Source organism: Canis aureus, chromosome 3, assembly GCF_053574225.1.
Source record: "Canis aureus isolate CA01 chromosome 3, VMU_Caureus_v.1.0, whole genome shotgun sequence".
Taxonomy (NCBI): Eukaryota; Metazoa; Chordata; class Mammalia; order Carnivora; family Canidae; genus Canis; species Canis aureus.
The window spans coordinates 34158506-34172366 of record NC_135613.1 but is presented as its reverse complement, the minus strand read 5'-3'; positions in this window follow the sequence as shown (position 1 = coordinate 34172366).

Below are 13861 nucleotides of genomic sequence, written 5' to 3'. Positions count from 1 at the left end.
CCCATTTGTATTGGGGTTTGCAGTTACCACTATTTGTGAGATAGGATTTTCCTATCTCAAATGTTGCCGCACATGTCCGTGCTGTGCCGTGTTCAGTAAACAGCCCTGGCGGGCATCTGGTCAGAGGCTTCAGGCTGCGCTTTACAGGCAGAGTATTGCGGTCCCTGCTGGGGGCCTCCACCAAAAATCCTGCGCACACAAGCATATCAGAAAAGTCTGATTGATGGTCAAGAAATTTCTTTCATTTTGTTTAACTCGGAGTTTTCCAAGCTTATTTAACTATAGGATGGTTTTGTCCACTAGAATCTTTGGAGACTAGCATTCCGTGGCCTGTGCTTTGGGACACAGTGGTCCGTGGCGCAGCCCCTTTCCACGGGGTGTAGTGAGCAGCAAGGACTGCACTAAGCCTCAGGAGCAGGAGCCCTGATCCCTTCCTGCCTCTCCTGTGACTTGGGTGAGACCCTCCTGCTCCAGACTCCTGAAGCGTGGGCGTCTTCCTCCCTCCTTTCCCTTCCTTCTCACAGATATTCCTGGGGGGCCTGTCATGAGCCACACTCTGTTCTTGGCACCAGGGAAACTCCAGTTAACAAGGCAGATGCAGTTCTGGTCACTCCACCGCAGAGCTTATAACCCCACGAGGACTGTGGAAATTAAACTCATAAATCTAAAAAGGATGAGTGTTCTAGAAAGAGAAGTATTAGGAGAGTGGATGGCAAGGCTTTTAGCCTAGTTCTGGGGGGCCAGAGACATGCCACTGCCCCAAGGGTCAAAGCTTCAAAGGCAATACTGTCACTCAGAGTTGGGGGAAATGAGGCTCTGGGGCAGTTCTTTCGTGTCTTTGTCCCATTTTATACACAGGGTATTTAGACGTTAGACACAGCCACTCAGCGATAACCATCAGCCCCTCCTGTCCTAGAACATGTCACCCTCTCTGCCCCTCACCCCCCACGGCATCCATACAGTCTGGTTAGACTGGGGTCTCCTACCGTGGGGTGATGGTGGAGACCCAGCCAGGCCCTTGGTACCAGGATGCCCAAAGGGCTCATATAGTCCAGAGACTTGAAAGCTCCTGCCTTGCAAGATAATAAGGGAGCCTAAGAAGGGGACTGGTTGGGGCATATGAGGATGGACTCTGAATTGGAGGTGAGGCTCTGTCAGCTGCCCATCCTGCCCGCCCCTCCTGCTGAGGCTGCACCCGTGCCTGTCGTTGAGGGGCGAGTGACTGGGTGACGCAGCAAAAGGACACCTGCCTGAGTTTGGGGCCCTGGGCGTCTTGCCTGCAGATCTCCCACAATCCCCCCACTGGTCTCACTCCCTCCACGCTGGAGCCAGACCTGATTTCCAACTCTGGTAAGAACACTTGAGAGCTACCCTCCCAACAGGTTTCCGTGCACAGTACATTGTTGTTGACTGAAGGTACGGTGTTGAACAGCGCATCTCCAGAGCTCACTCGGTCTGCTTTTCCAAGCATGCACATCAGAACCTGTCACCTCCTTGCGTAAAATCCTTCAGTGGCTCCCTGTTGCCTTAGGACACCACATCTCAGCTCTGCCTGCCCCTCCAGACTTATTTTCTGCCTTGTCACCCCCCCCCCCCGCCCACCCCCTTAGGTTCCGCATGAGCACCGGGCTCTCCAGTCAGTAGAGCTCCTCCCACTTGCTGCTCTCTGTGCCTGGGCCATCCCTCCACCCTTCTCTCTTCCACTGACCTTTGCCTCCCCATCCTCTGAGGACTCACTCAGCTCAGTTCCCTTCCTCCCTGAAGCCAGGCCTTCCTCTACCAGTGCACCAGGTGAGCGAGCAGGTTCTTATGCATCCTTTTGCTGCTGCGCCTTTCCAGCTGCCTCATTTGCAGGTGAGCACATCTTGGGCCTGTCCTGGGGCCCCAGGGCTTTGTTTCCCCAGCGTCAGAGTGTGCTCAGCACATCCCAAATGTGGAATACCCCCATAACAAGCAAAGAATATGGAGTACTTTACAGATTGCAAAATATACGTCTCCTCGATGTTGAACCACCTGATTGTCACCAAAACACACACCAATACCCCAGGCTGCTGATGAGGAAAACCAAGCTTCCAAGAGAGCTTCCAAGACATTAAACAATTCTGCAAGGTCACAGAGAGGTGCATAAGTTCCTACACGCTGCAGTTGTGATAAAAGTTATATGTGACACCTGAGTGCACCAGGAGATGTGTATGAAGATTTTCATTGCTGCATCATTTGAAATAGCAAAGGATGAAAACTGCCCATACATCCATCAATAAGAGGATAGAGAAATAAATTGTTCTATATTCAACCAATAAAAATAACCTACAGTAGTTAAAATGAATGAACTAGATCTACATGTATCAACATAAACTCAGTAAAAACAAAAATAAAACATAATACTTAAGCAAAAACCAAATTGTAGAAGGCAAGGTACAGTGAGATACCAATATTTTCAAAGTTTAAAAACAGAAAATCATGGCAAATGCTCAGGAAGGGGATACACAAACTGTAAGGATGGTGGTGACCTCAGGGGATGGTGTGGGGTGAGGGCTCTTCTTTTATCTGCATCACTTCAATATAAAAGCATTTGAAATGAATATGACCAAATACGAACATTGGGTGACTCTGGCTGATGGGGTCACTGATGTCTGCTTTTTCCATATTTGAAATAGGTCCATAATGAAAGATTTTTAAAAGAAGACTAAATGCACTTGGTCACTGTGCTTCAGAAACTAGAGGCTTAAACACAGTCATCCGTACCCCCCTTGGGATAGGCTATGCCCTCTAAGCTTCCAGGCTTGTCCAGTTTCCATTTGAAACTGTCATGAGCACCTACTGTGTGACCTGGTCCAGGGACAACAATATGTGGGAGAAGCAACCTTGGCACTCAGCTTACATGCTGTTCCCTCTGCTTGTGCCTCTACTCTTCCTCATAAACTCATAAACAGCAGACTGGAGTGACTTTCTAGACACTGCAGTTTCAGACTCTTTGGGTTTTTTTTTTTATATATATTGTTTTATTTTGTTTTCTTTTTTAAGTGGGAAAGACCTAGATTCAAATCTCTTGCCAAGGGAAGGCTGGGTGGCTCAGCAGTTGAGCATCTGCCTTCAGCTCAGGGCGTGATCCTATGTGCTGGGATTGAGTCCCACATCAGGTTCCCCCACAGGGAGCCTGCTTCTCCCTCTGCCTATATCTCTGCCTCTCTCTGTGTGTCTCTCATGAATAAATAAATAAAATCTTTAAAAAAAAAATCTCCTGACAATTGTGTAAGTATCAAAAGCAAATAACTTGGCCTCTCGGAGCCTCAGTTTACTCATCTACAATGGGGATGGTTGTACTGTCTCCCAGGGTTATGTGAGGTTGTAGGAAATGTGTGTGGTGTTCAAGCACAGCACCTAGCACAAAGCCGGCATGAGAACCCAGTCCTCTCCTTTCTCTCGTCTCCCAGCAGTGCCTGGCTCGTGGCTGGCCTCTGAGAACAGCACTTGTTCTCAAACTTCCCAGCATCAAGGGCTCCCCTTTTTACTATTTTCCCCATGCTTTGGAAGATTTTGATCCCAAATTGCATGTATTAAGTCATTATTAATTCATCTCCCATTTTTTATTAATCAAAGACCTAGATATCTGCCCCTCAGAGCTTCTGATCTGTACAGCCAGCAGGGAGCTGTACGTGGTTGACATAATTCCAGCCAGCGGCAAAGGAACACAGCTGCAAGTGTGGTGTGGGTGGCCTGAGGAGGGGTACTGTAGATGCGTCATGTTCGTTTTCTTGTTCGCATTGACCGTGAGTTGTGGGAGCTGCTGGCCTCACCTGGGTGGGTGCTGTTTGCACAGGGCACTGATTGGTGAGCTAGGTTGCTGAGCTTTCTGTGCCAGGAATGAGCACAGGGCCCCACGTGGGTCCAGGAACCCTCATGCCACAGGGCTCACTATCAATAGATGGTGTGGACCAGTGCCTTGAAGAACATGGGGTTCACATAGCGGGAGGTGGCGAAGCTGTCTGCACGTGGATCCCACAGGGTCCAGCTGGAGACCACTATGTCATTCTGCCCCTTGCTCCCGGTGCTGGTGGAGCATGCTAGCTTGTAATGGGGCCAGGGGACAGCCTTACCCAGGTGCTAGATCGAAACTCTCAGCTCGGCGGCCAGTGGGTGCACTGGGCCAGGTGGTAGGCCACACTGGCCAACTTTAGGGGCAAGTGCCCCCGCATCAGCTCCTCCACCCAGACATGGAGGAGCTTCGCCCCTGGCCTGGCTGGGTGGTAATGAGGGTGCTTGTAACAAGGAGCATCAAATTTGGGCTTGAAGCCAATGGTGTTGAACATAGAACCCCAGGTTGGAACGTACAATTCAGGACAGTGGAGTGGAAAATAGTTCCTAAAACCAAGAACACAGAAAATAACCTTATAATTGCAGGTGCAGAGATTTACCTGGCTTCTAAGTGGCTCAGCCTACAGTAAGTGCCCCAGGGCCCATGGCCCCTTCCCACCCCCTCCCTGCAGCCCCAGACCTCTGGCCCACACTGCTCTGGAATGACACTGATGAGTCTGTTGTGGTTCAGTTGGAGCCACGACTCTCTTCTCAAAGATGTCTGATTCTGTAAAAGTGAAAATGACCATGGAAGTAAACAACATTTACTGAACATCTATCTACTATCTATCAATGCCAGGGTTTGGTCATCTGCTCCAGCCTGGCTTTGCCCCAAAGCAGACCCTGAGCGAGGATTTCAGTGCAAGAAATTTATTGGGAAGGTGATTCAAGGAAGCACAGTGAGGCAGTTCAGGAGGAGAGCAGATAAAGGGTTTGTTGATAGGCAGATTACCCCGGAGGGCAGCTGGAGCTCACCCACTGGGGTCGGGCCACAAGCCTGCAGAACACACTTCAGATATGCCCCAGTGGGGGTGAGGAAGTAGGGGTGACACCCGTTGTCCCTGGGGGGCTGCGGCTTGCTCAGAGACACCAACTCTCCGAATTTGTGGACTCCTGGGGGTGAGCTCAGAGTCTGGCAGCCAGAGGAGCTCTCAGGCAAAAAGACACAGGAGCCGGTGCTTGTAGGGACTTCCTGCAAGTCCCTTCTGGTGCGCAAGTGGGAGAGGTGACACAAGAACAGTGTTGGCTAAGGTATCTCAATTCTCTCAATCTTCCCTGTTTCATAGGGAAAGACACAGATGCACAAGAGGTAAAGCACTTGATGGAGAAAGTAGTGCTCTTGCATGGGGAAGGGTCCATAGCTTGCCGGCTCCCTCCCCATCGCCCTGTCTAGCACTATGTCTTGGTCAGCAAATGTTGAAGTGACATCTGTTGAATGAATGAATGAATGAATGAATGAGCTGGTGGGAGTCACATGACTGTGGGTTGGGGTGGAGATCAAGTAACAAAGTGTGCAGCTCTGTGCCTGGCCCACAAGGGGGTCTTCGTGGGCAGTGGTCCCCTTCCTCTGTCCCCTCTAAGGGCCACAGGGCTCGCTGCCATGAGACAGACCTCCATGCCCAGCAACATGACCACCTTCAGGGAAGTGCCCCCAAAGCTCCAGAGAGAGGCTCCAGGGGATCTCCAGTGTGCCTCGACTGCCTCCATCTGGCGAGCCAGGAAGCCTATCCAAGTTTCCCCCATGATGACAAAGCTATCCCAGAGAAGGGTGCGCCTTCCGTCTCTCAACCCCTCTGCCTTCCACATTTCCAGCTTCTCTTGAAGAGCCATCTACAACTGGCAGGGCCTCCTTTCTCAGATCTTTTTACTCCTCAACCCCCTGCCGCCTGGTGCCCACCCCACATGTGCTCCTGGCGTCCAGAGATGATGTTCCAGCAGCATGCGATGCTGTGGTCACATCCCTCCTTTTCGAGCCTGTTTCCTCAATGGCGTAATAAGTTCCACCTCATTGGACTGTTCTGAGGACGAAGTCACTCCCTCCTTCTTGTGTTCAGCAAACATTTCTGAACACCTGCGTGTGTGTGGACATTCTGCTGGGTTTTCAAAGACACTGACTTTGGAGGTGTCTGCAGTCCCCCAGGGTCACAGAAGCTATGAGAATAAACATGAGTGAGCCTGGAGAGCCTTCTTGATGACCAAAAAGGCTAGTGGCCTCAGGGGAAAACCAGGTGGACAGACTGGAGTCACCAGGGCTCTCAGTGACAAATCAGGCTGCAGGGGTCTCGGCCCCCAGCCCTGCCACTCCGAGCATCTCCAAGGCTCTGCCCCAAGTCTGCACACTGGCTCAGACCCCATCTTCTTCCTCAGACATGGGTCTGCCTGTGGGTAGAATTGGCATCAGAGAAAGAACACAGGCTTGTAAGATGGCTCAGACCCCAACTCCCCCTCGAGTGGTTCTGTGTGATCTCAGGCAAATCACTTCATTACTCGGAACCTCACTTTCCTTACCTGTAAGCCAGGGATGCTTTTATTCCTTCTCTCAATGGATATTTATCGAGCACTCTCTCTGAGCCCTGGGCTGTGTAATAGAATACAGGTCTCTGCTCTCCAGTGACCAGGTGCCAGGGGAGACAGACAATCAGCAGCCAGGGGTCCTCCCCAGGATAGTCCCACCTCCCAGGAGGGGTTTAGAAACCTTGGGAGGATACGAACACCTCCTCACAGAGCCATGAGGGTTAAGTGGGATAAAGTGCACAAAATATTGAGCCTTGGCCTGGCACACAGGAGGTGCTCCATGATGCTTGTTGAATATGTGACTCCATAAAAGCAACTCTCTCTGAGCTCTAATTACCAAACTGTACAATGGAGCCTGGCAACCCTTACCTTGCAAGGTTTGCTGTAAGGATTTTTAACTTCATTTCAATTAATGAATTTAAATTAGTAAATAGAATGCACTACTCACCAGGTACTCTTCTTCTAAACCCTTTGCAACTATTAAGTCATTATTCTCATTTTACAGATAGGGCAACTGAGACACAGAGGGGAAGGGAAAGGAACCTGCCAAGGTCACACAGCTTGGATAAGGTCTGGATATGAACGTACCTGGCAAACAACAGGAGCTCGACAGTTGCCATGGGGCAGAAAGGTCTTAGGCTTGGTATCTAGAGCAAAGCAGAAGGGTTGGGAAGGCTCCCACGAGCCTGAACTCTGGGTGTGGATGGGCCGCGAGGGGGCTGTGAGCGTTGGGATGTGGTAGGTGGGTGAGAGGGACACAAGGGCCTGGTGAGGGGAGAGGAGGCAGTAGAGAACTGCAGACACATCTCTGGAGGTTGAAATGCTGGCACGGCCATCCCAGCAGCCTCTACGGTGAGTAGGGAAGGTGTCACCAGGGCAGCTTCTCCTTCCATAGCCTTGAACCTTGTTAAAGATCCTGGGCTGCCCAAGAAGCAGGACTAATTGGCCATCGAAGGGAGGGGAAAGGTGGGGAAAGTGAGGAGGCCTCCTTCTGGAACCTTTCCCACCCCTCTGCTCCTGGCCTTCCAGAACACCCTGTGTCAGACTTCCCTGGACCCCCCAACCCCTATCTGGTGCTCAGCACCAGCCCTGCAGCTCTACAGTTCTGGGTTGGAATGCCAGTCCTGCCACTTAGAGGCCTGTGATCCTGGGTCATCAATGTGCCCCCGTCTACGCGCTGGGTGATGGTAGGGCCTGCTCAGAGGGCACGTGTGGATTACAGGAGATGACCTGACTGACACAAAGGGCTTCGCCCACCGCCCAGCTCACTATCATGGTCACCCCAGTTGTTAGGGCAGTGCCGCCCCCACCCCAGACAGTGACAGTGCACAGTTCTTCACAGTTTGCAAAGCCCTTTGGCCTCTCAGATCTTGCATTCAGTCCACACAGCAGCCCAGGGAGATGGGGAGCAGGATTAAGAAGCCCCCTGCACACATGAGGAACCCAGACTCCAGTGAGTGACTTGCCCGAAGTGTCATTGCCTGTCAGATGTGAAACACGGGTCCAAAACCAGGACGATTTGAACCCAGACCCGTCACCCTTTCCACTAAACCCAGGCTGTTGGCAGTGCCCTAGCATTGCTGAGGGCACACAGGTCCCACGAAGGGCCCCCGGTTCCCTCCCCGGCCTGGGACTGAGGGCACCCACCCTGCCCAGGCCCAGCTCCTCGGCTGTCCTGTGGGGGCAGTAGCCCCTCCCTGCGTGATTGGGAGATTCAGTGAGAGACGGTGTGGAAGGTCCCGGGGCCAGACAGGCCCCACCAATGGGGGCGATCTCAGTCCCTTCCTCACTTCTCAGGCCCAGGGGCCCGAGGCTGTGAAGGTCATGCCCTTGTCTGGGGCCTCTCAGGAACCCTGGTCCTCGGGGCCATCATTCCCAGCATGTGGCCCTCACGGTGTAGCCTTGGGAAAGGACAGGGCAGAGCGACTGGGAGGAAAAGAGACATGGAGAGAGGAGAGATGGGGCAGGGAAGCGGTGTCCTCTTCACGGAGACCTAGCCCTGGGGCTGCTCTGGGGCTCTCTCAGCCCCCCTCTGCTGCCCTGGGGACTCCACCCCCACCCACCACCAGCCTTGTGTCATCAGGACCTGCCTCCCCAGCTTCCACCTTGCTTCTTGCCCCTTCCCTTCACTGGTTCTCCTGATTGTTGGCTGTGTCTATTCCCTCCTGTCTCTTTCCCCTTCTGCTTCTCCCTCACACGCTCGCCCACTCACCCTGTGCCACCCCGTGGCCTTCTATCAGGACCCCGCAGGGAAAGTCAGGGATGTGATGGGCCCATCTCCCACCCTGCAGGGCCAGTCCCTGCCGACCTCGGGAAGAGAGGGTGTGGGTGCTCCCTGGTGTCCCTACCTCCTGGCCTCTGCCACCAGGCTTATCCTCACGGAAGCTCCCCTAAGTCCCCAGGGCCCCCGTTAGTGGGGAGATGTGGCTCCCTGCAGCCCAGCCAGAAGCCCACTGCCCTCTGGCGCACCCCCTTTTGTCAGTGTAGACTTCAGCAGCAGAGGAGGCTGGAGGCGGCACCCTCACTGTCCCATGGAAACCTTCCCTGTACCCAGGGGGAGAGACAGAAGGTAGACAGGAAAACAAAACAGGGTCGGAGAGGAGCCTCAGATGTAGACGTGCCCAGCAGAGCTGTGCTAGCATATCCACCTGGTTATGAGCACTCAGGCACAGATGCGCACACCCAGCCGTGATACCCGAGGCACAGACCTATAGTAGACATGAGCGTGTGAAGATAAGCATGTACGTGTGGAGAGGGACACACCCCCTGACGCGGTCATGCATGCCCACAGCTATGACATTTGCACTCGGACACAGGTGAGCACCCAGGAAGGGATGATACCTCGGAAATGTTTGTATATATCCAGAGAGGGAGCGGGGCACCTGCAGGTGTGCATGCACATCCCTAGACACAGAGACATGTGGGTACACAGAAGCAGGAGCAGGCGTGATCGTGAGTATGCACAGAGATGAGCAGGTGTGCAAAGAAATAGTTATGAGTGCACAGTGTTGGATGCAGTTGCAAAGGGCATATTCACACGCAGGAACGGACAGTCACCCACAGAGATTATTAATGTGCCTGGTGCCTGATTCAGAGACGCTAAGATGGGCTCATGTCCGCCAGGAAACAGCACGACAGCCGATGACTCAGGTGCACCCAGAGACGGGCGAGTCTGCAGAGGCACACGTGGCAGCAGCCCCCACCCCAGACACACCGCTCCTCAGGGACAGCCCTCGCGTCGGCTAGGCGTCTGGGCATCTGCAGAGCCAGTCATGGAGAGGAGAATCATCTTGATGCCAACACACCCCCTGGCAGTTTGAGAGCGTGTCCTCAGGGCTTGGCTGTGGGAGGCTGCACAGACAGACGCTGGAAGGCCCCAGCCCCCGGGATGGACCGTCCTGTGGGCAGCTTGGATACTCCTTCACCACCGCCTCCCCTGGGGACTGGGAGAGAAGCCGAGGCCAGGCTGCTGACCAGGGGAGGCCCCACCCAGACGTGACTTCCAGGAGTATCAAAAAGAACAGAGCAAGCAGCCCTGAGGTCTGTGTAGCCCTGGGGGTCCACACAAATGGAAGACATGGGAAGAGAGAGCTGAGTGCTGGCAGTCTTCTTCACACTCCACATCTGGTCTTCACGACACCTGACAGGTGGCCACCATTCTCATCTCACAGCTGAGTAAACAGAGGCCCAGAGAGGCAAAGTGACTTGTCTCGGGTCACACAGCTAGTAACTACCAGAGTTGCAACCTGAACCCACGTGATCTTGGTTCTAGGAGCTCTGGGCAAAATCACAACACCAGACCCTCTGCCACTCCCGTGGGTCGGGGGGGGGGCGACGGGTGGGGGGAGCACATGCATTGGACACAGGTGAGCATGGGCTCAAATTGACAGGGATGCTTCTTAGCTGTGTGTTCCCGAGGCTTTCAATCTACTGGGGGCTGCTGAGCATGTAGTATGTGCTAGGAGGAGGGTGTGCAGTGGGAATGGGGACAACGAGATGATGTGCTCCGGCCTAAGCCCCGTGCCGGACACTGGAGCGAAAGCCCGAGAAGAAAGAGGATGTTTGCAGAAAAGCCAGGGGGTCCCCTCCATGTTAGGGGTGTGCCCAGGGAAGGGGGCACTCTCCCAGCTTGGAGTGGGGGCAGGACAACTCTCTGGAGGAGGTGGCAATGTTTTGAAGGATGAGTAAGAGTCTGTCAAAGGATAATGGGACAGAAGGAGGGGCACAGTGAGTGAGAGAGATGATAGCGGCTGGGATGTGGGGAAGAAAGATGGGAAGGACATCTGAGATGTCCTGAAGAAGCATGAATGCCACTCAGGGGACTTGGGATTTTATGCTGAGCAGAGGGGTGGCACAGTCAGGTCCGTGTTTTGGAGAGATCGAGGCAGAGAGCAGTTAGGAGGGGAAGGAAGCAAGCCAGGGAAGTAGGCAGGCAGGAGCCAGGTGGGGGTGTGGGGAGCCATGGTTTCAGAGCTTCAGGTCCTTGCCAAGCTCAAGTGCAGAACCATGTACATGGGGATGAGGGGAGGGAGGCTGAGGCAGCTGCTACGTTTCCAGCTCAGTGGGTTGGTAGTGCCACCACCTAGAATAGGAAGCCCCAGAGGAGAGGCAATTTGGGGGGTGGGGTCGCTGAGGATTTTTGAGTGGCCCAAGGGGCACTCTGGTGGTTACCACCGGTTGCCAGCCCAAAAGCCATCATCTGTGATTTGCTCTTTGCTGACCAAATCCTGAGGGTATTTTTTTTGTGGTAGCAATATACCCACATCCCTGCAGACCCTAGAAGAGGGGAGAAAGTGAAGCTAAGAAGTATGGAAGTTCAAGAAGATGGGTAGGGGTGAGAGCCAACAGATGTGTAGGGGTGGGAGCTGGAGGGAAACACAGGCTCGTGGGAAGCGTTTGCATCCTAGCCACCCCCATGATGGGGAAGCCTGCGTGCCTAAAATGGGAATGGGAGATGGGCAGCCAGGTGGGAGAGGCTGGGGACCTGGGGGGAGGGGAGCTCATGCAGGGTTAGGTCCCTGCAGCAGCCAGGGGGGCAGGCTCCAGGCATGGGAGAGGAATTGGCCTCAGACAGGATGTGGAACCACCGTCCCCTGAGGCTGGAGGGCAGAGACACATGAGCACTTGGAGACAGGATAAGGGTTGAGAGATGAAGGGGTTTCTGCTTTACGTCTTTTTGGCTCAGCAGGAGGGGCTGAGGTCATCTGCAGGGGGAGACAGGTGGCCATCTGGGATGATGTCCATGGAGGGTCTGAGAGAGGGCCAGCCAGGGGAACACGGAGAGGCCGGGGATGCTGAACAGGTGCCAGTGCTGGCTGTGTGGTGCCGGGATCCTGCCCAGCTGTGCTCAGAGGCCCAGACCTGCAGGGGACGATGTGGCCCGTGGGGCTTGTCCAGCAGGTGTCATGAAAGAGCAGGATGCCTGACCCTGGAATCTAAGCCCAAGAGAGAAGATGGGGCCAAGGGTATGCCAGGCGTGTGGAGAAGGGTGGGGGAAAGAGAGCAGAGGTTGCATGGAGTGTGGGAGAGACGGCTGTTTCAGGAGTGAGATGAAGGAGGAACATTCAGAGGTGAGGGGTTCGAGGGGTAGCAGGCCCAGGGTGGAATCACACTAATGGTGACAGTCTTCTGGATGGCTCAGTCGATGCCACCGTGGCCCCGGCTCCATGGCTTTCACCATTCTTAGGCATGCAGACAGCTTGTCTTCAACTCCTGCGCTCTCGGGCCATTCCTCACCCCTCACTGGAGCAGCGTGGGCATAGTCTACACCGCCACCGGAGGTGCTCATGGGCCTGGAGCCTCCGTTTCCCACAATGGTACCTGCTCATCCACATGCCCTCAACTGGCTTCTTCTCATCCCTGGCTCTCTTCCCCACGCCCCTGCCTATGCTTCCGGGACCACCTCCCAGATAAACTGCTCATCACAGGGTCTTCCTGTGATGTTAACTCCCTTTGGGTGTTAGCTTCCTCGTCTATGAGACAGGGAATCTGTGTGCCTGTGACGTTGGAAGGGCACACGCACACGACGTTGGGCTCCTGGCTGAGGCCCAGCACCTTCTCTCATATACACAGCGGGTGTGATAAAAGCTCCTGTCCCCTCACAGGGCCTGGGACGGCAGAACGTTTCTGTTGCTGCCAGTCAAGCCCCAAAGGTAAGCCAATCCCTCAGGCCTAACCACCCCCGAAGCTCTTTGCTGAACACCTTCCAGGTGGCCTCCCATGCTGGCAGCAAAGGGCTCCCCGGGGACCTCCTGATGCAAAGATGGGCCAGAGGCAACACGTGGTCTGGCAGATGGCCCTCTGAGTTCCTCTGAGGTAAATAAAAATCGTGCTTGCTCCGAAGGATGGAGCCAGGCGATGGCTAAGGCTTCCCATGAACCATCTCATCCTCACGGCGAAGGACAAGTGACTAGCTTTCTCCTCTTCGTGCTCAGGAGGCTGGGCCTCAGGGAGGTTGGGCCACTTTCCCAGGCTGCCGCGGCCTGACCAAAGTGGCAGAGGGTGACAGAGCCAGGATTCAGACCCCGTTGGCCAAACCACAGCCCAGGCTCCTCACTGGGAGGCAGGAATGTGCCACGTGTCCCTCAGACACCCTGTCCTGGAGGGGGCTCTGCCCAGGGAAGGAGCTGAGGCACGAGAGCTGGGCTGAGCGGAGCCCAGTAGGGCTCCCAGAGGAAATGGGTCCTGTTTCCTGTTGGACACAGAGCCCTTGAGGGCCTTTTTGCCACCTCTCACCTAGCACACAGCCTGGCACAGACCGATGCTCAGGTATGGTTTGTGGACCCATTGAAGAGGGAATATCTAATATTTTTGGCCAGAATTGACACCGTGGCCCAGATCCGTGGTCGCATTAGGAGCAGTACAAGACAATTCTCCCGTTCTGTTGTCTCGGCTGCCTTCTTCCATCATCTTCCAACAGTGTCCTTCGCTCCCCGTCTGAGCTAATCTAGGCATGTCTGAAGGATGTGCCTGTCCCCCTAGTTAGAGGGTCCCTTCTGCACCCCGGTGGGTGGGTGGGGGGTTGGGCCTCCCATCAGGCTGCAGCACATGTCGCCGTATGCCATTTCCTACAAGCAGGGTTGAATGGCCCCAGTGGACAGATGAGGAAGACTGAGACCCACAGTCCAGGGGACCTGTTCAAGGCCACCTGGCCAGCTCGAGCTGACCTAGGGTGGCTGTGAGACCTGCCTGACCCCCAAACCCATGCCCTTTCTCCACCACCGGGTTCCTTTCCCACCCTAAGTTACTTCCCTTCCTGCTACAGTGCGGCCAGTGCAGATCTCAGAATGTGTAAACCCGCTGACACCAGATCCGTCACCTTCGGGCGGGACGGAGTAAGCACCCGGGGATCAGCTTACTAATTCGAGGGCCCGATGAATTATTCAGGCCATCATTAACTTGGAGGTCCTCTCAGACTCCCCTCTCTTTCCCCGGCTCCAGACCCTCAGATCCCAACCTGCCCAGTTTCTGCAGACCCGTGGGGGCCCCGGTG